This window comes from Lepisma saccharinum, chromosome 4 (genome assembly GCF_977018435.1).
Source record: "Lepisma saccharinum chromosome 4, izLepSacc3.1, whole genome shotgun sequence".
NCBI classification, from domain to species: Eukaryota; Metazoa; Arthropoda; class Insecta; order Zygentoma; family Lepismatidae; genus Lepisma; species Lepisma saccharinum.
In genome coordinates, this window is record NC_139232.1 from 24,330,929 (window position 1) to 24,348,771 (window position 17,843).

The window sequence follows — 17,843 nt, forward strand, 5'->3', positions numbered from 1 at the left end:
TATTACATTGTTTCAACAATGAAAGTGGTTATTTCAAATCTCCAGGACAACGACTACAATCATGCACAAATACATTGTTTACTTTATTGTTATGAGAGTTTCCATGGAAACTAAGCAGGAATATTACACATGGATTAAATTTTTCCCGAAGAGCCAATAGAGAGCTTTGACCTGATTACATTGAGTGTAAAATCACTTCAGTATCTTCTATAGTAACGGAGATATGCGAGTTTGAAATTTTATATAGTGATTTTGTAAAACGTGATTCCAAGGATGTATTACAATGTTTCAACAACGAAAGTTGTTATTTCAAATCTCCACGACAACAACTACAATCATGCACAAATAGATTGTTTACTTTATTGTTATGAGAGTTTCCATGGAAACTAAGCATGAATATTACACATGGATTATTTTTTTTCGGATGAGTCTATAGAAAGCTTCGACCTGATTATATTGAGTGTAAAATCACTTCAGTATCTTCTATAGTAACGGAGATATGCGAGTTTGAAATTTTATATAATGTTTTTGTAAAACGTGATTCCAAGGATGTATTACATTGTTTCAACAATGAAAGTAGTTATTTCAAATCTCCACGACAACAACTACAATCATGCACAAATAGATTGTTTACTCTATTGTTATGAGAGTTTCCGTGGTAACTAAGCAGGAATATTACATATGGGTTCAATTTTTCCGGATAAGCCTATACAGAGTTTCGACCTGATTACATTGAGTGTAAATTCACTTCTGTGTCTTCAATAGTAACGGAGATATGCGAGTTTGAAATTTTATATAGTGATTTTGTAAAACGTGATTCCAAGGATGTATTACATTGTTTCAACAATGAAAGTGGTAATTTCAAATCTCCACGACAACAACTACAATCATGCACAAATAGATTGTTTACTCTATTGTTATGAGAGTTTCCATGCTAACTAAGCAGGAATATTACATATGGATTCAAATCTTCCGGATAAGCCTATACAGAGTTTCGACCTGATTACATTGAGTGTAAATTCACTTCTGTATCTTCTATAGTAACGGAGATATGCGAGTTTGAAATTTTATATAATGATTTTGTAAAACGTGATTCCAAGGATGTATTACATTGTTTCAACAATGAAAGTGGTTATTTCAAATCTCCAGGACAACGACTACAATCATGCACAAGTACATTGTTTACTTTATTGTTATGAGAGTTTCCATGGAAACTAAGCAGGAATATTACACATGGATTAAATTTTTCCCGAAGAGCCAATAGAGAGCTTCGACCTGATTACATTGAGTGTAAAATCACTTCAGTATCTTCTATAGTAACGGAGATATGCGAGTTTGAAATTTTATATAGTGATTTTGTAAAACGTGATTCCAAGGATGTATTACAATGTTTCAACAACGAAAGTTGTTATTTCAAATCTCCACGACAACAACTACAATCATGCACAAATAGATTGTTTACTTTATTGTTATGAGAGTTTCCATGGAAACTAAGCATGAATATTACACATGGATTATTTTTTTTCGGATGAGTCTATAGAAAGCTTCGACCTGATTATATTGAGTGTAAAATCACTTCAGTATCTTCTATAGTAACGGAGATATGCGAGTTTGAAATTTTATATAATGTTTTTGTAAAACGTGATTCCAAGGATGTATTACATTGTTTCAACAAAGAAAGTAGTTATTTCAAATCTCCACGACAACAACTACAATCATGCACAAATAGATTGTTTACTCTATTGTTATGAGAGTTTCCATGGTAACTAAGCAGGAATATTACATATGGGTTCAATTTTTCCGGATAAGCCTATACAGAGTTTTGACCTGATTACATTGAGTGTAAATTCACTTCTGTATCTTCAATAGTAACGGAGATATGCGAGTTTGAAATTTTAAAAAGTGATTTTGTAAAACGTGATTCCAAGGATGTATTACATTGTTTCAACAATGAAAGTGGTAATTTCAAATCTCCACGACAACAACTACAATCATGCACAAATAGATTGTTTACTCTATTGTTATGAGAGTTTCCATGCTAACTAAGCAGGAATATTACATATGGATTCAAGTTTTTCGTATGAGCCAATAGAGAGCTTCGACCTGATTACATTGAGTGTAAAATCACTTCAGTATCTTCTATAGTAACGGAGATATGCGAGTTTGAAATATTGTATAATGTTTTTGTAAAACGTGATTCCAAGGATGTATTACAATGTTTCAACAACGAAAGTGGTTATTTCAAATCTCCACGACAACAACTACAATCATGCACAAATAGATTGTTTACTTTATTGTTATGAGAGTTTCCATGGAAACTAAGCTTGAATATTACACATGGATTATTTTTTTTCGGATGAGTCTATAGAAAGCTTCGACCTGATTATATTGAGTGTAAAATCACTTCAGTATCTTCTATAGTAACGGAGATATGCGAGTTTGAAATTTTATATAATGTTTTTGTAAAACGTGATTCCAAGGATGTATTACATTGTTTCAACAAAGAAAGTAGTTATTTCAAATCTCCACGACAACAACTACAATCATGCACAAATAGATTGTTTACTCTATTGTTATGAGAGTTTCCATGGTAACTAAGCAGGAATATTACATATGGGTTCATTTTTTCCGGATAAGCCTATACAGAGTTTTGACCTGATTACATTGAGTGTAAATTCACTTCTGTATCTTCAATAGTAACGGAGATATGCGAGTTTGAAATTTTAAAAAGTGATTTTGTAAAACGTGATTCCAAGGATGTATTACATTGTTTCAACAATGAAAGTGGTAATTTCAAATCTCCACGACAACAACTACAATCATGCACAAATAGATTGTTTACTCTATTGTTATGAGAGTTTCCATGCTAACTAAGCAGGAATATTACATATGGATTCAAATCTTCCGGATAAGCCTATACAGAGTTTCGACCTGATTACATTGAGTGTAAATTCACTTCTGTATCTTCTATAGTAACGGAGATATGCGAGTTTGAAATTTTATATAATGATTTTGTAAAACGTGATTCCAAGGATGTATTACATTGTTTCAACAATGAAAGTGGTTATTTCAAATCTCCAGGACAACGACTACAATCATGCACAAATACATTGTTTACTTTATTGTTATGAGAGTTTCCATGGAAACTAAGCAGGAATATTACACATGGATTAAATTTTTCCCGAAGAGCCAATAGAGAGCTTCGACCTGATTACATTGAGTGTAAAATCACTTCAGTATCTTCTATAGTAACGGAGATATGCGAGTTTGAAATTTTATATAGTGATTTTGTAAAACGTGATTCCAAGGATGTATTACAATGTTTCAACAACGAAAGTTGTTATTTCAAATCTCCACGACAACAACTACAATCATGCACAAATAGATTGTTTACTTTATTGTTATGAGAGTTTCCATGGAAACTAAGCATGAATATTACACATGGATTATTTTTTTTCGGATGAGTCTATAGAAAGCTTCGACCTGATTATATTGAGTGTAAAATCACTTCAGTATCTTCTATAGTAACGGAGATATGCGAGTTTGAAATTTTATATAATGTTTTTGTAAAACGTGATTCCAAGGATGTATTACATTGTTTCAACAATGAAAGTAGTTATTTCAAATCTCCACGACAACAACTACAATCATGCACAAATAGATTGTTTACTCTATTGTTATGAGAGTTTCCGTGGTAACTAAGCAGGAATATTACATATGGGTTCAATTTTTCCGGATAAGCCTATACAGAGTTTCGACCTGATTACATTGAGTGTAAATTCACTTCTGTGTCTTCAATAGTAACGGAGATATGCGAGTTTGAAATTTTATATAGTGATTTTGTAAAACGTGATTCCAAGGATGTATTACATTGTTTCAACAATGAAAGTGGTAATTTCAAATCTCCACGACAACAACTACAATCATGCACAAATAGATTGTTTACTCTATTGTTATGAGAGTTTCCATGCTAACTAAGCAGGAATATTACATATGGATTCAAATCTTCCGGATAAGCCTATACAGAGTTTCGACCTGATTACATTGAGTGTAAATTCACTTCTGTATCTTCTATAGTAACGGAGATATGCGAGTTTGAAATTTTATATAATGATTTTGTAAAACGTGATTCCAAGGATGTATTACATTGTTTCAACAATGAAAGTGGTTATTTCAAATCTCCAGGACAACGACTACAATCATGCACAAGTACATTGTTTACTTTATTGTTATGGGAGTTTCCATGGAAACTAAGCAGGAATATTACACATGGATTAAATTTTTCCGAAGAGCCAATAGAGAGCTTCGACCTGATTACATTGAGTGTAAAATCACTTCAGTATCTTCTATAGTAACGGAGATATGCGAGTTTGAAATTTTATATAGTGATTTTGTAAAACGTGATTCCAAGGATGTATTACAATGTTTCAACAACGAAAGTTGTTATTTCAAATCTCCACGACAACAACTACAATCATGCACAAATAGATTGTTTACTTTATTGTTATGAGAGTTTCCATGGAAACTAAGCATGAATATTACACATGGATTATTTTTTTTCGGATGAGTCTATAGAAAGCTTCGACCTGATTATATTGAGTGTAAAATCACTTCAGTATCTTCTATAGTAACGGAGATATGCGAGTTTGAAATTTTATATAATGTTTTTGTAAAACGTGATTCCAAGGATGTATTACATTGTTTCAACAAAGAAAGTAGTTATTTCAAATCTCCACGACAACAACTACAATCATGCACAAATAGATTGTTTACTCTATTGTTATGAGAGTTTCCATGGTAACTAAGCAGGAATATTACATATGGGTTCAATTTTTCCGGATAAGCCTATACAGAGTTTTGACCTGATTACATTGAGTGTAAATTCACTTCTGTATCTTCAATAGTAACGGAGATATGCGAGTTTGAAATTTTAAAAAGTGATTTTGTAAAACGTGATTCCAAGGATGTATTACATTGTTTCAACAATGAAAGTGGTAATTTCAAATCTCCACGACAACAACTACAATCATGCACAAATAGATTGTTTACTCTATTGTTATGAGAGTTTCCATGCTAACTAAGCAGGAATATTACATATGGATTCAAATCTTCCGGATAAGCCTATACAGAGTTTCGACCTGATTACATTGAGTGTAAATTCACTTCTGTATCTTCTATAGTAACGGAGATATGCGAGTTTGAAATTTTATATAATGATTTTGTAAAACGTGATTCCAAGGATGTATTTCATTGTTTCAACAATGAAAGTGGTTATTTCAAATCTCCAGGACAACGACTACAATCATGCACAAATAGATTGTTTACTTTATTGTTATGAGAGTTTCCATGGAAACTAAGCAGGAATATTACACATGGATTAAATTTTTCCCGAAGAGCCAATAGAGAGCTTCGACCTGATTACATTGAGTGTAAAATCACTTCAGTATCTTCTATAGTAACGGAGATATGCGAGTTTGAAATTTTATATAGTGATTTTGTAAAACGTGATTCCAAGGATGTATTACAATGTTTCAACAACGAAAGTTGGTATTTCAAATCTCCACGACAACAACTACAATCATGCACAAATAGATTGTTTACTTTATTGTTATGAGAGTTTCCATGGAAACTAAGCTTGAATATTACACATGGATTATTTTTTTTCGGATGAGTCTATAGAAAGCTTCGACCTGATTATATTGAGTGTAAAATCACTTCAGTATCTTCTATAGTAACGGAGATATGCGAGTTTGAAATTTTATATAATGTTTTTGTAAAACGTGATTCCAAGGATGTATTACATTGTTTCAACAATGAAAGTAGTTATTTCAAATCTCCACGACAACAACTACAATCATGCACAAATAGATTGTTTACTCTATTGTTATGAGAGTTTCCGTGGTAACTAAGCAGGAATATTACATATGGGTTCATTTTTTCCGGATAAGCCTATACAGAGTTTCGACCTGATTACATTGAGTGTAAATTCACTTCTGTGTCTTCAATAGTAACGGAGATATGCGAGTTTGAAATTTTATATAGTGATTTTGTAAAACGTGATTCCAAGGATGTATTACATTGTTTCAACAATGAAAGTGGTAATTTCAAATCTCCACGACAACAACTACAATCATGCACAAATAGATTGTTTACTCTATTGTTATGAGAGTTTCCATGCTAACTAAGCAGGAATATTACATATGGATTCAAGTTTTTCGTATGAGCCAATAGAGAGCTTCTACCTGATTACATTGAGTGTAAAATCACTTCAGTATCTTCTATAGTAACGGAGATATGCGAGTTTGAAATATTGTATAATGTTTTTGTAAAACGTGATTCCAAGGATGTATTACAATGTTTCAACAACGAAAGTGGTTATTTCAAATCTCCACGACAACAACTACAATCATGCACAAATAGATTGTTTACTTTATTGTTATGAGAGTTTCCATGGAAACTAAGCTTGAATATTACACATGGATTATTTTTTTTCGGATGAGTCTATAGAAAGCTTCGACCTGATTATATTGAGTGTAAAATCACTTCAGTATCTTCTATAGTAACGGAGATATGCGAGTTTGAAATTTTATATAATGTTTTTGTAAAACGTGATTCCAAGGATGTATTACATTGTTTCAACAATGAAAGTGGTAATTTCAAATCTCCACGACAACAACTACAATCATGCACAAATAGATTGTTTACTCTATTGTTATGAGAGTTTCCATGCTAACTAAGCAGGAATATTACATATGGATTCAAATCTTCCGGATAAGCCTATACAGAGTTTCGACCTGATTACATTGAGTGTAAATTCACTTCTGTATCTTCTATAGTAACGGAGATATGCGAGTTTGAAATTTTATATAATGATTTTGTAAAACGTGATTCCAAGGATGTATTACATTGTTTCAACAATGAAAGTGGTTATTTCAAATCTCCAGGACAACGACTACAATCATGCACAAATAGATTGTTTACTTTATTGTTATGAGAGTTTCCATGGAAACTAAGCAGGAATATTACACATGGATTAAATTTTTCCCGAAGAGCCAATAGAGAGCTTCGACCTGATTACATTGAGTGTAAAATCACTTCTGTATCTTCTATAGTAACGGAGATATGCGAGTTTGAAATTTTATATAGTGATTTTGTAAAACGTGATTCCAAGGATGTATTACAATGTTTCAACAACGAAAGTTGTTATTTCAAATCTCCACGACAACAACTACAATCATGCACAAATAGATTGTTTACTTTATTGTTATGAGAGTTTCCATGGAAACTAAGCATGAATATTACACATGGATTATTTTTTTTCGGATGAGTCTATAGAAAGCTTCGACCTGATTATATTGAGTGTAAAATCACTTCAGTATCTTCTATAGTAACGGAGATATGCGAGTTTGAAATTTTATATAATGTTTTTGTAAAACGTGATTCCAAGGATGTATTACATTGTTTCAACAATGAAAGTAGTTATTTCAAATCTCCACGACAACAACTACAATCATGCACAAATAGATTGTTTACTCTATTGTTATGAGAGTTTCCGTGGTAACTAAGCAGGAATATTACATATGGGTTCAATTTTTCCGGATAAGCCTATACAGAGTTTCGACCTGATTACATTGAGTGTAAATTCACTTCTGTGTCTTCAATAGTAACGGAGATATGCGAGTTTGAAATTTTATATAGTGATTTTGTAAAACGTGATTCCAAGGATGTATTACATTGTTTCAACAATGAAAGAGGTTATTTCAAATCTCCACGACAACAACTACAATCATGCACAAATAGATTGTTTACTTTATTGTTATGAGAGTTTCCATGGAAACTAAGCTTGAATATTACACATGGATTATTTTTTTTCGGATGAGTCTATAGAAAGCTTCGACCTGATTATATTGAGTGTAAAATCACTTCAGTATCTTCTATAGTAACGGAGATATGCGAGTTTGAAATTTTATATAATGTTTTTGTAAAACGTGATTCCAAGGATGTATTACATTGTTTCAACAAAGAAAGTAGTTATTTCAAATCTCCACGACAACAACTACAATCATGCACAAATAGATTGTTTACTCTATTGTTATGAGAGTTTCCATGGTAACTAAGCAGGAATATTACATATGGGTTCAATTTTTCCGGATAAGCTTATACAGAGTTTTGACCTGATTACATTGAGTGTAAATTCACTTCTGTATCTTCAATAGTAACGGAGATATGCGAGTTTGAAATTTTAAAAAGTGATTTTGTAAAACGTGATTCCAAGGATGTATTACATTGTTTCAACAATGAAAGTGGTAATTTCAAATCTCCACGACAACAACTACAATCATGCACAAATAGATTGTTTACTCTATTGTTATGAGAGTTTCCATGCTAACTAAGCAGGAATATTACATATGGATTCAAATCTTCCGGATAAGCCTATACAGAGTTTCGACCTGATTACATTGAGTGTAAATTCACTTCTGTATCTTCTATAGTAACGGAGATATGCGAGTTTGAAATTTTATATAATGATTTTGTAAAACGTGATTCCAAGGATGTATTACATTGTTTCAACAATGAAAGTGGTTATTTCAAATCTCCAGGACAACGACTACAATCATGCACAAATAGATTGTTTACTTTATTGTTATGAGAGTAAAAGTAAAGGTAAAGTGTTCCCCTGTGCATAGCACCACGCCATGAAGGCGTATAGGGGGTGTAGGGGTAACGCCCCACACTTTCTTGATCCGGTCGTGAGTGGGGGCGCCCACCCAGCGTCGAATAACATGGGTACCTGGGGGAAACCCTGGGGGGTAAAGGCGGTCAGGGGCGTGATGCTGATCACATTGTTATGAGAGTTTCCATGGAAACTAAGCATGAATATTACACATGGATTAATTTTTCCGGATAAGCCTATACAGAGTTTCGACCTGATTACATTGAGTGTAAATTCACTTCTGTGTCTTCAATAGTAACGGAGATATGCGAGTTTGAAATTTTATATAGTGATTTTGTAAAACGTGATTCCAAGGATGTATTACATTGTTTCAACAATGAAAGTGGTAATTTCAAATCTCCACGACAACAACTACAATCATGCACAAATAGATTGTTTACTCTATTGTTATGAGAGTTTCCATGCTATCTAAGCAGGAATATTACATATGGATTCAATTCTTCCGGATAAGCCTATACAGAGTTTCGACCTGATTACATTGAGTGTAAATTCACTTCTGTATCTTCTATAGTAACGGAGATATGCGAGTTTGAAATTTTATATAATGATTTTGTAAAACGTGATTCCAAGGATGTATTACATTGTTTCAACAATGAAAGTGGTTATTTCAAATCTCCAGGACAACGACTACAATCATGCACAAATAGATTGTTTACTTTATTGTTATGAGAGTTTCCATGGTAACTAAGAAGGAATATTACATATGGATTCAATTTTTCCGGATAAGCCTATACAGAGTTTCGACCTCATTACATTGAGTGTAAATTCACTTCTGTATCTTCTATAGTAACGGAGATATGCGTGTTTGAAATTTTATATAATGATTTTGTAAAACGTGATTCCAAGGATGTATTACATTGTTTCAACAATGAAAGTGGTTATTTCAAATCTCCACGACAACAACTACAATCAAGCACAAATAGATTGTTTACTTTATTCTGTATGGGAGTTTCCATAGTAACTAAGCAGGAATATTACATATGGATTCAATATTTCCGGATAAGCCTATACAGAGTCTTGACCTGATTACATTGAGTGTAAATTCACTTCTGTATCTTCAATAGTAACGGAGATATGCGAGTTTGAAATTTTATATAATGTTCTTGTAAAACGTGATTCCAAGGATGTATTACATTGTTTCAACAATGAAAGTGGTTATTTCAAATCTCCACGACAACGACTACAATCATGCACAAATAGATTGTTTACTTTATTGTTATGAGAGTTTCCATGGTAACTAAGCAGGAATATTACATATGGATTCAATTTTTCCGGATAAGCCTATACAGAGTCTTGACCTGATTACATTGAGTATAATTTCACTTCTGTATCTTCAATAGTAACGGAGATATGCGAGTTTGAAATTTTATATAGTGATTTTGTAAAACGTGATTCCAAGGATGTATTACAATGTTTCAACAACGAAAGTGGTTATTTCAAATCTCCACGACAACAACTACAATCATGCACAAATAGATTGTTTACTTTATTGTTATGAGAGTTTCCATGGAAACTAAGCATGAATATTACACATGGATTATTTTTTTTCGGATGAGTCTATAGAAAGCTTCGACCTGATTATATTGAGTGTAAAATCATTTCAGTATCTTCTATATTAACGGAGATATGCGAGTTTGAAATTTTATATAATGTTTTTGTAAAACGTGATTCCAAGGATGTATTACATTGTTTCAACAAAGAAAGTAGTTATTTCAAATCTCCACGACAACAACTACAATCATGCACAAATAGATTGTTTACTCTATTGTTATGAGAGTTTCCATGGTAACTAAGCGGGAATATTACATATGGGTTCAATTTTTCCGGATAAGCCTATACAGAGTTTCGACCTGATTACATTGAGTGTAAATTCACTTCTGTGTCTTCAATAGTAACGGAGATATGCGAGTTTGAAATTTTAAAAAGTGATTTTGTAAAACGTGATTCCAAGGATGTATTACATTGTTTCAACAATGAAAGTGGTAATTTCAAATCTCCACGACAACAACTACAATCATGCACAAATAGATTGTTTACTCTATTGTTATGAGAGTTTCCATGCTAACTAAGCAGGAATATTACATATGGATTCAATTTTTCCGGATAAGCCTATAGAGAGCTTCGACCTGATTACATTGATTGTAAAATCACTTCTGTATCTTCCATATTATCGGAGATATGCGAGTTTGAAATTTTATATAATGTTCTTGTAAAACGTGATTCCAAGGATGTATTACATTGTTTCAACAATGAAAGTGGTTATTTCAAATCTCCATGACAACGACTACAATCATGCACAAATAGATTGTTTACTTTATTGTTATGAGAGTTTCCATGGAAACTAAGCATGAATATTACACATGGATTAATTTTTTTCGGATGAGTCTATAGAGAGCTTCGACCTTATTACATTGAGTATAAAATCACTTCAGTGTCTTCTATAGTAACGGAGATATGCGAGTTTGAAATTTTATATAATGTTCTTGTAAAACGTGATTCCAAGGATGTATTACAATGTTTCAACAATGAAAGTGGTTATTTCAAATCTCCACGACAACAACTACAATCATGCACAAATAGATTGTTTACTTTATTGTTATGAGAGTTTCCATGGAAACTAAGCACAAATATTACACATGGATTAATTTTTTTCGGATGAGTCTATAGAGAGCTTCGACCTGATTATATTGAGTGTAAAATCACTTCAGTATCTTCTATAGTAACGGAGATATGCGAGTTTGAAATTTTATATAATGTTTTTGTAAAACGTGATTCCAAGGATGTATTACATTGTTTCAACAATGAAAGTAGTTATTTCAAATCTCCACGACAACAACTACAATCATGCACAAATAGATTGTTTACTCTATTGTTATGAGAGTTTCCGTGGTAACTAAGCAGGAATATTACATATGGGTTCAATTTTTCCGGATAAGCCTATACAGAGTTTCGACCTGATTACATTGAGTGTAAATTCACTTCTGTGTCTTCAATAGTAACGGAGATATGCGAGTTTGAAATTTTATATAGTGATTTTGTAAAACGTGATTCCAAGGATGTATTACATTGTTTCAACAATGAAAGTGGTAATTTCAAATCTCCACGACAACAACTACAATCATGCACAAATAGATTGTTTACTCTATTGTTATGAGAGTTTCCATGCTAACTAAGCAGGAATATTACATATGGATTCAAGTTTTTCGTATGAGCCAATAGAGAGCTTCGACCTGATTACATTGAGTGTAAAATCACTTCAGTATCTTCTATAGTAACGGAGATATGCGAGTTTGAAATATTGTATAATGTTTTTGTAAAACGTTATTCCAAGGATGTATTACAATATTTCAACAACGAAAGTGGTTATTTCAAATCTCCACGACAACAACTACAATCATGCACAAATAGGTTGTTTACTTTATTGTTATGAGAGTTTCCATGGAAACTAAGCTTGAATATTACACATGGATTATTTTTTTTCGGATGAGTCTATAGAAAGCTTCGACCTGATTATATTGAGTGTAAAATCACTTCAGTATCTTCTATAGTAACGGAGATATGCGAGTTTGAAATTTTATATAATGTTTTTGTAAAACGTGATTCCAAGGATGTATTACATTGTTTCAACAAAGAAAGTAGTTATTTCAAATCTCCACGACAACAACTACAATCATGCACAAATAGATTGTTTACTCTATTGTTATGAGAGTTTCCATGGTAACTAAGCAGGAATATTACATATGGGTTCAATTTTTCCGGATAAGCCTATACAGAGTTTTGACCTGATTACATTGAGTGTAAATTCACTTCTGTATCTTCAATAGTAACGGAGATATGCGAGTTTGAAATTTTAAAAAGTGATTTTGTAAAACGTGATTCCAAGGATGTATTACATTGTTTCAACAATGAAAGTGGTAATTTCAAATCTCCACGACAACAACTACAATCATGCACAAATAGATTGTTTACTCTATTGTTATGAGAGTTTCCATGCTAACTAAGCAGGAATATTACATATGGATTCAAATCTTCCGGATAAGCCTATTCAGAGTTTCGACCTGATTACATTGAGTGTAAATTCACTTCTGTATCTTCTATAGTAACGGAGATATGCGAGTTTGAAATTTTATATAATGATTTTGTGAAACGTGATTCCAAGGATGTATTACATTGTTTCAACAATGAAAGTGGTTATTTCAAATCTCCAGGACAACGACTACAATCATGCACAAATAGATTGTTTACTTTATTGTTATGAGAGTTTCCATGGAAATTAAGCAGGAATATTACACATGGATTAAATTTTTCCCGAAGAGCCAATAGAGAGCTTCGACCTGATTACATTGAGTGTAAAATCACTTCAGTATCTTCTATAGTAACGGAGATATGCGAGTTTGAAATTTTATATAATGTTTTTGTAAAACGCGATTCCAAGGATGTATTACATTGTTTCAACAATGAAAGTGGTTATTTCAAATCTCCACGACAACGACTACAATCATGAACAAATAGATTGTTTACTTTATTGTTATGAGAGTTTCCATGCTAACTAAGCAGGAATATTACATATGGATTCAATTTTTCCGGATAAGCCTATACAGAGTTTCGACCTCATTACATTGAGTGTAAATTCACTTCTGTATCTTCTATAGTAACGGAGATATGCGTGTTTGAAATTTTATATAATGATTTTGTAAAACGTGATTCCAAGGATGTATTACATTTTTTCAACAATGAAAGTGGTTATTTCAAATCTCCACGACAACAACTACAATCATGCACAAATAGATTGTTTACTTTATAGTGTATGGGAGTTTCCATTGTAACTAAGCAGGAATATTAAATATGGATTCAATTTTTTCGTATGAGCCTATAGAGAGCTTCGACCTGATTACATTGATTGTAAAATCACTTCTGTATCTTCCATATTATCGGAGATATGCGAGTTTGAAATTTTATATAATGTTCTTGTAAAACGTGATTCCAAGGATGTATTACATTGTTTCAACAATGAAAGTGGTTATTTCAAATCTCCATGACAACGACTACTATCATGCACAAATAGATTGTTTACTTTATTGTTATGAGAGTTTCCATGGAAACTAAGCATGAATATTACACATGGATTAATTTTTTTCGGATGAGTCTATAGAGAGCTTCGACCTTATTACATTGAGTGTAAAATCACTTCAGTGTCTTCTATAGTAACGGAGATATGCGAGTTTGAAATTTTATATAATGTTCTTGTAAAACGTGATTCCAAGGATGTATTACAATGTTTGAACAATGAAAGTGGTTATTTCAAATCTCCACGACAACAACTACAATCATGCACAAATAGATTGTTTACTTTATTGTTATGAGAGTTTCCATGGAAACTAAGCACGAATATTACACATGGATTAATTTTTTTCGGATGAGTCTATAGAGAGCTTCGACCTGATTATATTGAGTGTAAAATCACTTCAGTATCTTCTATAGTAACGGAGATATGCGAGTTTGAAATTTTATATAATGTTTTTGTAAAACGTGATTCCAAGGATGTATTACATTGTTTCAACAATGAAAGTAGTTATTTCAAATCTCCACGACAACAACTACAATCATGCACAAATAGATTGTTTACCCTATTGTTATGAGAGTTTCCGTGGTAACTAAGCAGGAATATTACATATGGGTTCAATTTTTCCGGATAAGCCTATACAGAGTTTCGACCTGATTACATTGAGTGTTAATTCACTTCTGTGTCTTCAATAGTAACGGAGATATGCGAGTTTGAAATTTTATATAGTGATTTTGTAAAACGTGATTCCAAGGATGTATTACATTGTTTCAACAATGAAAGTGGTAATTTCAAATCTCCACGACAACAACTACAATCATGCACAAATAGATTGTTTACTCTATTGTTATGAGAGTTTCCATGCTAACTAAGCAGGAATATTACATATGGATTCAAGTTTTTCGTATGAGCCAATAGAGAGCTTCGACCTGATTACATTGAGTGTAAAATCACTTCAGTATCTTCTATAGTAACGGAGATATGCGAGTTTGAAATATTGTATAATGTTTTTGTAAAACGTGATTCCGAGGATGTATTACAATGTTTCAACAACGAAAGTGGTTATTTCAAATCTCCACGACAACAACTACAATCATGCACAAATAGATTGTTTACTTTATTGTTATGAGAGTTTCCATGGAAACTAAGCTTGAATATTACACATGGATTATTTTTTTTCGGATGAGTCTATAGAAAGCTTCGACCTGATTATATTGAGTGTAAAATCACTTCAGTATCTTCTATAGTAACGGAGATATGCGAGTTTGAAATTTTATATAATGTTTTTGTAAAACGTGATTCCAAGGATGTATTACATTGTTTCAACAAAGAAAGTAGTTATTTCAAATCTCCACGACAACAACTACAATCATGCACAAATAGATTGTTTACTCTATTGTTATGAGAGTTTCCATGGTAACTAAGCAGGAATATTACATATGGGTTCAATTTTTCCGGATAAGCCTATACAGAGTTTTGACCTGATTACATTGAGTGTAAATTCACTTCTGTATCTTCAATAGTAACGGAGATATGCGAGTTTGAAATTTTAAAAAGTGATTTTGTAAAACGTGATTCCAAGGATGTATTACATTGTTTCAACAATGAAAGTGGTAATTTCAAATCTCCACGACAACAACTACAATCATGCACAAATAGATTGTTTACTCTATTGTTATGAGAGTTTCCATGCTAACTAAGCAGGAATATTACATATGGATTCAAATCTTCCGGATAAGCCTATACAGAGTTTCGACCTGATTACATTGAGTGTAAATTCACTTCTGTATCTTCTATAGTAACGGAGATATGCGAGTTTGAAATTTTATATAATGATTTTGTAAAACGTGATTCCAAGGATGTATTACATTGTTTCAACAATGAAAGTGGTTATTTCAAATCTCCAGGACAACGACTACAATCATGCACAAATAGATTGTTTACTTTATTGTTATGAGAGTTTCCATGGAAACTAAGCAGGAATATTACACATGGATTAAATTTTTCCCGAAGAGCCAATAGAGAGCTTCGACCTGATTACATTGAGTGTAAAATCACTTCAGTATCTTCTATAGTAACGGAGATATGCGAGTTTGAAATTTTATATAGTGATTTTGTAAAACGTGATTCCAAGGATGTATTACAATGTTTCAACAACGAAAGTTGTTATTTCAAATCTCCACGACAACAACTACAATCATGCACAAATAGATTGTTTACTTTATTGTTATGAGAGTTTCCATGGAAACTAAGCATGAATATTACACATGGATTATTTTTTTTCGGATGAGTCTATAGAAAGCTTCGACCTGATTATATTGAGTGTAAAATCACTTCAGTATCTTCTATAGTAACGGAGATATGCGAGTTTGAAATTTTATATAATGTTTTTGTAAAACGTGATTCCAAGGATGTATTACATTGTTTCAACAATGAAAGTAGTTATTTCAAATCTCCACGACAACAACTACAATCATGCACAAATAGATTGTTTACTCTATTGTTATGAGAGTTTCCGTGGTAACTAAGCAGGAATATTACATATGGGTTCAATTTTTCCGGATAAGCCTATACAGAGTTTCGACCTGATTACATTGAGTGTAAATTCACTTCTGTGTCTTCAATAGTAACGGAGATATGCGAGTTTGAAATTTTATATAGTGATTTTGTAAAACGTGATTCCAAGGATGTATTACATTGTTTCAACAATGAAAGTGGTAATTTCAAATCTCCACGACAACAACTACAATCATGCACAAATAGATTGTTTACTCTATTGTTATGAGAGTTTCCATGCTAACTAAGCAGGAATATTACATATGGATTCAAGTTTTTCGTATGAGCCAATAGAGAGCTTCGACCTGATTACATTGAGTGTAAAATCACTTCAGTATCTTCTATAGTAACGGAGATATGCGAGTTTGAAATATTGTATAATGTTTTTGTAAAACGTGATTCCAAGGATGTATTACAATGTTTCAACAACGAAAGTGGTTATTTCAAATCTCCACGACAACAACTACAATCATGCACAAATAGATTGTTTACTTTATTGTTATGAGAGTTTCCATGGAAACTAAGCTTGAATATTACACATGGATTATTTTTTTTCGGATGAGTCTATAGAAAGCTTCGACCTGATTATATTGAGTGTAAAATCACTTCAGTATCTTCTATAGTAACGGAGATATGCGAGTTTGAAATTTTATATAATGTTTTTGTAAAACGTGATTCCAAGGATGTATTACATTGTTTCAACAAAGAAAGTAGTTATTTCAAATCTCCACGACAACAACTACAATCATGCACAAATAGATTGTTTACTCTATTGTTATGAGAGTTTCCATGGTAACTAAGCAGGAATATTACATATGGGTTCATTTTTTCCGGATAAGCCTATACAGAGTTTTGACCTGATTACATTGAGTGTAAATTCACTTCTGTATCTTCAATAGTAACGGAGATATGCGAGTTTGAAATTTTAAAAAGTGATTTTGTAAAACGTGATTCCAAGGATGTATTACATTGTTTCAACAATGAAAGTGGTAATTTCAAATCTCCACGACAACAACTACAATCATGCACAAATAGATTGTTTACTCTATTGTTATGAGAGTTTCCATGCTAACTAAGCAGGAATATTACATATGGATTCAAATCTTCCGGATAAGCCTATACAGAGTTTCGACCTGATTACATTGAGTGTAAATTCACTTCTGTATCTTCTATAGTAACGGAGATATGCGAGTTTGAAATTTTATATAATGATTTTGTAAAACGTGATTCCAAGGATGTATTACATTGTTTCAACAATGAAAGTGGTTATTTCAAATCTCCAGGACAACGACTACAATCATGCACAAATACATTGTTTACTTTATTGTTATGAGAGTTTCCATGGAAACTAAGCAGGAATATTACACATGGATTAAATTTTTCCCGAAGAGCCAATAGAGAGCTTCGACCTGATTACATTGAGTGTAAAATCACTTCAGTATCTTCTATAGTAACGGAGATATGCGAGTTTGAAATTTTATATAGTGATTT